This window comes from Xyrauchen texanus, chromosome 4, assembly GCF_025860055.1.
Source record: "Xyrauchen texanus isolate HMW12.3.18 chromosome 4, RBS_HiC_50CHRs, whole genome shotgun sequence".
NCBI lineage: Eukaryota > Metazoa > Chordata > Actinopteri > Cypriniformes > Catostomidae > Xyrauchen > Xyrauchen texanus.
This window is the reverse complement of record NC_068279.1, coordinates 12,905,365-12,911,880: the sequence shown is the minus strand read 5'-3', so window position 1 is coordinate 12,911,880 and position 6,516 is coordinate 12,905,365.

Here is a 6,516-nt window from a genome sequence, read left to right as displayed (position 1 = left end):
TTAAGTGTCCATTTTTTTTTTTTTGTCCTCAGCTTTGGGCTGTGAGGATTCGATGCTTGGATATGTGCTCAGTTGCTGTGCAACACTCCTGTGTATTTCTGGACACAGTGCAAGGACACAGCTGGGTTTCCCAGTAGCCATCAGTGGAGCAGATGGTCAGGGTTTACAACAAACACTGAAATCACTCCTCTCTGGTCCCTTTGACTGTATTATAAATGTTTTACTGATCTTTTTTTTTTTTTTATCCAGATGACATTTGTGTGATCTTTTAGTTTTATTTATTTCAAAATTTGAGGAAATATGGGAGAGAAAAAAAATCTGGATTAAAAGATAAAGGCCATTTACGGGGGGAAAAAAGTGTGTGTGAGTGAGAGAGATGTGTGATGTATAGAAGTCTTTTTACAGGGCTCACCAGAGTGATATTTGTCTTGGATTTTTCCATTCATTAGCTGATGTCTGCTTCATACAAACCCAAGTTACACTTCCTGTTTAGCCCAAACAGAGCGCAAACGTGTATTGACCTAAGAAATCACAAGTTAATCCACCACTGTTTTACTTTTAAAGACCTTCTACAACTTAGAGACAGATCATAATGCAAATAATGGATAGTGTTAAAAAAATTATATTGCTTTTACAAGTTTACAAAATGTTGATGCACTATACTGTATATCATTATGTGTGCATGTTGTTTTTAGTTTGAGCTTTCAAAATGTAGTCACGTGATGTCTTAGAGAAAATAACAACATATCAAACAAACCAGTTAAACAGCTTCCCTCACCAGAAAGAGCAAATAGGTGGAATGACTGGGAGTAAAAAACAGCAACAGCATAATCAATGAATTTAAACACAACAAAAAGCATATCTCTGCAGCTCTTAATACAGTCGACTGTTGTGTATGAAGTTTTTCCAGACACAGTTTTTTTTAAACTACATGACTGCAGTTTTACTTTGGAAACTTTGAGTAATTCATTTGGAAAAAATAAAGTGTGCCAGTTAACCTGGCAGAAGTACAGCCAATCTGACCTAATTAAACTCGACTGTTTACTTCAACCCTCCAATATGCCATAAAAACCTTAACACAATTTCCAGGATGTCGTAAAATATATATCTTTTTATCTACAAGTCTAGACCTCTATTTTAAATATCATGAAGATGTGCTGTATTAGATCCAATGGGCTCTATTTATAATAGCTGTGAACAGCATTTTTTATAAAAAGAGAAATGTGAGCGAAGAGTATTCCTGAATGTACCAATGAGCAACAGTTAACACAAAGATGAATGGAGCCATAAATATGAACAAAGCGAGAAAGGTCGCGTACGTGGGTTTATATGTGTGTGTCTTTCATCCATTCTGAGAGCAACAGCTATTTCAGAAGCTGAATAGACTTTACCGACTCTGTCACGTCACCAATCAGCTCACTGTGTTTTTCTCTTGCTATTAGTCTCCTCAGGGGCCCCTCTACTTCCTTGCAAAGAATAGAGGCACGTTCATTGTTCATCGGTGTGCTAATGAAGTTCTGCTCTGTCACATTTGTTTAACAAGGATAGATGATGTGAATGAAATGGACGGAGAATGGTGCTGGAGGTGGTGTAGTGCTGTGATGATGGATTTGTGCGTAGGCTTTGGACTCTTTCATCCTTCGTATTTCCATGTTGCAAAGAACATTGAGTCACATAGCTTTCATCACAAGATATAATTTCATAAGTGAGTTGGCTTCAAATTGTGCTGCAGATTAGGAATGCATCTGTTGCAAGTCAATGGAGTGAGTGGCTCATCTTGTTGTACATGTTGCAGCCTTGTACCGGCCCATTGAACAGTCGCTTGACTGTTGAATCTGCGCTTCTTTTTGTGCTGGCTCCGCCTAGCGGCTGGAGTTTATTTTGTAGAACGTCACACCTTCATGACTGTTATGAAAGAAGCAACACGCTCTTTGCGTTTATTCCGCGTATTGGCTGGATTTTATAGATTATCTTTTGCTCTGTAATTCTGTCTCACAAATTTTGGATAGAAACACAACACTGGACTTGAATGATCCGACGGCAAGATCCCGCGGGGGATCTCGTAGGCCTACAGTACATTGACTGTTTGACTTTGGAGGGATGGACGCCAGTTGTTTTTCTTTTTTCTGTTTGTTTTGTTCTGGGGGAGTTCTGGTTTTGATTGTCGCACGAATGTCGGAATGTGGTCTTAATGTTGTTTTTGACACACAATCTATTTTTTTAATGTAAAATGTTAATATGAGTGGGATGATATATAAATTAAAATTTTAAATTGTGTCATCATTTTCTCACCCTCATGTTGTTCCAAACCCATATTACTTTCTGTCTTCCGTGGAACACAAAAGGAGATGCCTACAGCCAAATCACGAGTGTGATATTGCATGTATACAAGCTTTAAACAGTTCAACGAACAAGTAAATAATAATACATAATAGCATAGTTCCAAAAGAATCCAAAGCACCAAGCACAACTTCACTCTTTGCATGGCAGTCACACTATATGCACACTAGTACTATGAACTAGTGGTATTTCGTTCGTAAGAATCAGTGTTTTTGAATTAATAATTTCAGTGAACCATCCTGTCAGTGGTGAACTACTGTGTGTTTCAATGAATCAGTTGAGATTGAAAAACTCACAGCATAAAATACGCTCATGTGTCGCCACCTACTGGCGTGAATATGCAATCTCCAGAAATGATCACTGAATGAATAAATGAATGATGAACCAAAATCCCCACCACCATTTGGGATGCCATGAACATGGAAAGTTGAGTGATACCAATAGACCAATCCCATTGTTTACAAACATTGCAGCTCATGTGCTGTAAATTGTGGAAAAAGGGCGGCAAACTGTTGTTTTATGTTTGATAGATTAGCCAGCTAGCACTGGCTACATAATATAGAACAAATTTAGCTTTCAGGTTCAAAGCTAGCTGGTTTTGGGTACGCTATAACACAGCTAGTTATAGTCATTGATTAAACAACAGTACAAGACAAAACCATCATAAAAACAGAAATATTTTTAGCTATACTATTATTATAATGATATGAGTAAATAACATACCTTTTTATTACTATATAGCATACCTCAACATATTTGTTACATTGTTTGCTCATCTGCGTCTGTTTCCTCTCAACATGTCAATAAGACATGTAGCAGAGGTCTTTGAGACAATTATGATATAAAATGTCTGTTAATCTGATGTTTTTAAGATGTGTAGCAGATGTTAATTAAATTGTGATGCTATCCAGATTAAAAGAGCTAAAACAGACATCTTGGAGACGTCCGTGTGCTATATGGGTTTGGTTCACTCTTCATGCCTGCTTTTTTGCCACCACTTCTGTGTGACATAGACGGAGACGTTGTCAAATTATTGGTCAATTGTCAAGCATCCCAGTGCTGTTGAACCACCTTAAAATGCTTGTTCTTCATCTACATAAGTCATTTCAGTAGTTTTTACATTGCTTCTTATGGAGTATGGAATGATATTCCGGACATTATTCAAAAGGAATTGCAAATTGTATTTGCAATTGCGTTTTCAATTTGTGGACGCATAAAATGTGACATAATCCAAACGCAATTGCAAATCGCGCATTACAGTTTGCATTTTCGTTTAAGCGAACGCACAGTGACTGCCAGATTTCAAATGGAAAAGCAAAGTCCGTTTGCAACTGTGTTTCCCATATCTTACGAGTTTTGGCCCTGTCATATTTAAATAGCAATTTCAATTACCACGTCTGCTTTTTCACTTTCTCAGCGTCGCGTATGTAGCCAGCCAAAACTCAAATGGAATACTAATTCCCTTAGTATTTCCATTTCCGATGCCTTACACAGAAACCTGTCAATCAGGGTCAAGGGTGGGATTATGCTATGGGGCGTGTTTGTCTTGGGAAGTGACATCACTCACAGTCTATCAGGATCAATAATTAGCACTGCACTTTATTCATCTATAATCTCACACTGGACTGTCAACATATTCTCCTCAATATACTACTTCATATATATATATATATATATATATATATATATATATATATATATTTCATATACTCCTACTTATTGTATTGTATATTGTGTGTATTGTTTACTGTACATTGTATATAATTATTGTGTTGTGTAAGTATGTGTACATTTGTTATGTAAATTGTGTTGTGTAAATATGTTGTTTATTGTAATTGGTATATGTCTCGTCATTGTCATGACTGCTATGTTGCTCGGAACTGCACACAAGAATTTCACCTACTGTTGCACTTGTGTACATGGTAGTGTGACAATAAAGTGATTTGATTTGATTTGATTTGATAAACCGGCGTCTGTTCAGGGCATCACCTCTTGACCGTCGACTGTGAGAGACATCACTTCCCAAGACAAACACGCCCCATAGCATAATCCCACCCTTGACCCTGATTGACAGGTTTCTGTGTAAGGCATCGGAAATGGAAATACTAAGGGAATTAGTATTCCATTTGAGTATAGAAAATCAGTTATTTTGAATTCTTATAATAAAGGTGGCTTAAATTTCATTGATTTTGATTCTCTTAACAATACCTTAAAAATTAATTGGCTTAAACGTTTCCTTCACAATCAATCTTCTATTTGGAGTATAATCCCAAAATATATTTTTTCTCAATTAGGAGGTATACATTTTCTTTTAATGTGCAATTATTCAATTAGTAAACTTCCTGTCAAACTTTCCAATTATCATCAGCAGATGCTTATGGCTTGGAAACTTATTTACAAGCATAATTTCTGCCACACAATTTTTTAATTTGGAACAACTGTAATATTCTTCATAAGAGGAAATCTTTATTTCTTGAAAACTGGTTCAATAATGGGGTGATATTAGTAAACCAGCTATTTGATAGTGAAGGTAATTTATTTAATTATTCGATTTTGTTTCAGGATACCAATTCCCAGTATCTAGTAAAGAATTTAATATAGTTTTCAAGGCCATCTCTTTGGAAATCTGTATGCTGTTTAGAAACAATAATAGTGCTACAGTGACTTCTGTTTCTCCCCCTAGCCCTGAATCTACTGTGGTTGGTTCTGTTTGTTGTTCAATACATAAATCCAATTATAAAATTAGGTCATTATTTTTGGACCCTGTTACTTCAATTCCTTCCTCCATTTCTTATTGGAATAACCTTTTTGATGATATTAAATGGTCATATGTTTGGTCACTTCCTCAGAAATCCTTTCTAACTAATAAAGTTAAAGAAATATCCTATAAAATTATTCATAGATTTTATCCAGTTAAATACTTTTTTAAAGAAATTTAAAAATGATATTGATACTTCCTGCTCTTTTGTGAAGCCTCCTCTGAAACTGTTGATCATTTGTTTTGGGAATGTCTTTTTACTCGGTCTTTCTGGAACAATATTGATGCTCTGATTGTCCAAAAGGTTTTATGTAACTTTTCTTTATCATATAGACACATTCTTTTTGGATTTTATGTTAAAGACAAGAATCTAATTAATGCATGTTTTTGTATAAACCTTCTTTTATATATTGGAAAGTTTCATATCCATAAATGTAAATATATGAAAAGTAAACCCCACTTTAGCTTTTTCAAAGAAGAACTGAAGATGTATTTAAATACAATTTCAACTTCTGTTAACAAGAAAGCAATGAAAACATCCAGAATTAGTGCCATGTTTAATATTCTCTCTTAATGTTTTTTTCTTTTGTGCCCTCTTCTTCTTTTTTTTTCTTTCTTCTCTTACTCTCTTTTCTTTTTAGACTATTGTTGAATATATTTACATTTCTTTCACATTTCCTCTCTTAATGTATTCTGAACCATAATTTCTCTTTTGTTTTGAAAGATTGTTTATATTTCTTGTATGTATGGTCTTGTTCTGTTTGTTAATATTGCAATAAAAAATAAATAAATAAATAAATAAAAAATAGTATTCCATTTGAGTTTTGGCTGGCTACATACGCGACACTGAGAAAGTGAAAAAGCAGACGTGGTAATTGAAATTGCTATTTAAATATGACAGGGCCAAAACTCGTAAGATATGGGAAACACAGTTGCAAACGGACTTTGCTTTTCCATTTGAAATCTGGCAGTCACTGTGCGTTCGCTTAAACGAAAATGCAAACCGTAATGCGCGATTTGCAATTGCGTTTGGATTATGTCACATTTTATGCGTCCACAAATTGAAAACGCAATTGCAAATACAATTTGCAATTCCTTTTGAATAATGTCCGGAATATCATTCCATAATGGAGAGTTTAACCAGAAATAAGTTTAGCGGTTATCAGAATCATCAAGGCCCTGCACAGTGGTTGTACAGGAAAACTGGGAATAAAATAACATGTCACAATAACTATTACATGAGAAATAATAATACAAATGAACACATAAAATATAAATATTAAAGAAATTAAATATAAGTGGACAATATGTAAAGAATCATTTGCAGTGTTTCTAATGCACAACAGACTATACACAAAAGTCTAAATATTTATTATGCACAGTTATGTTTATTTTTAAAATATGATGTACAATCACAA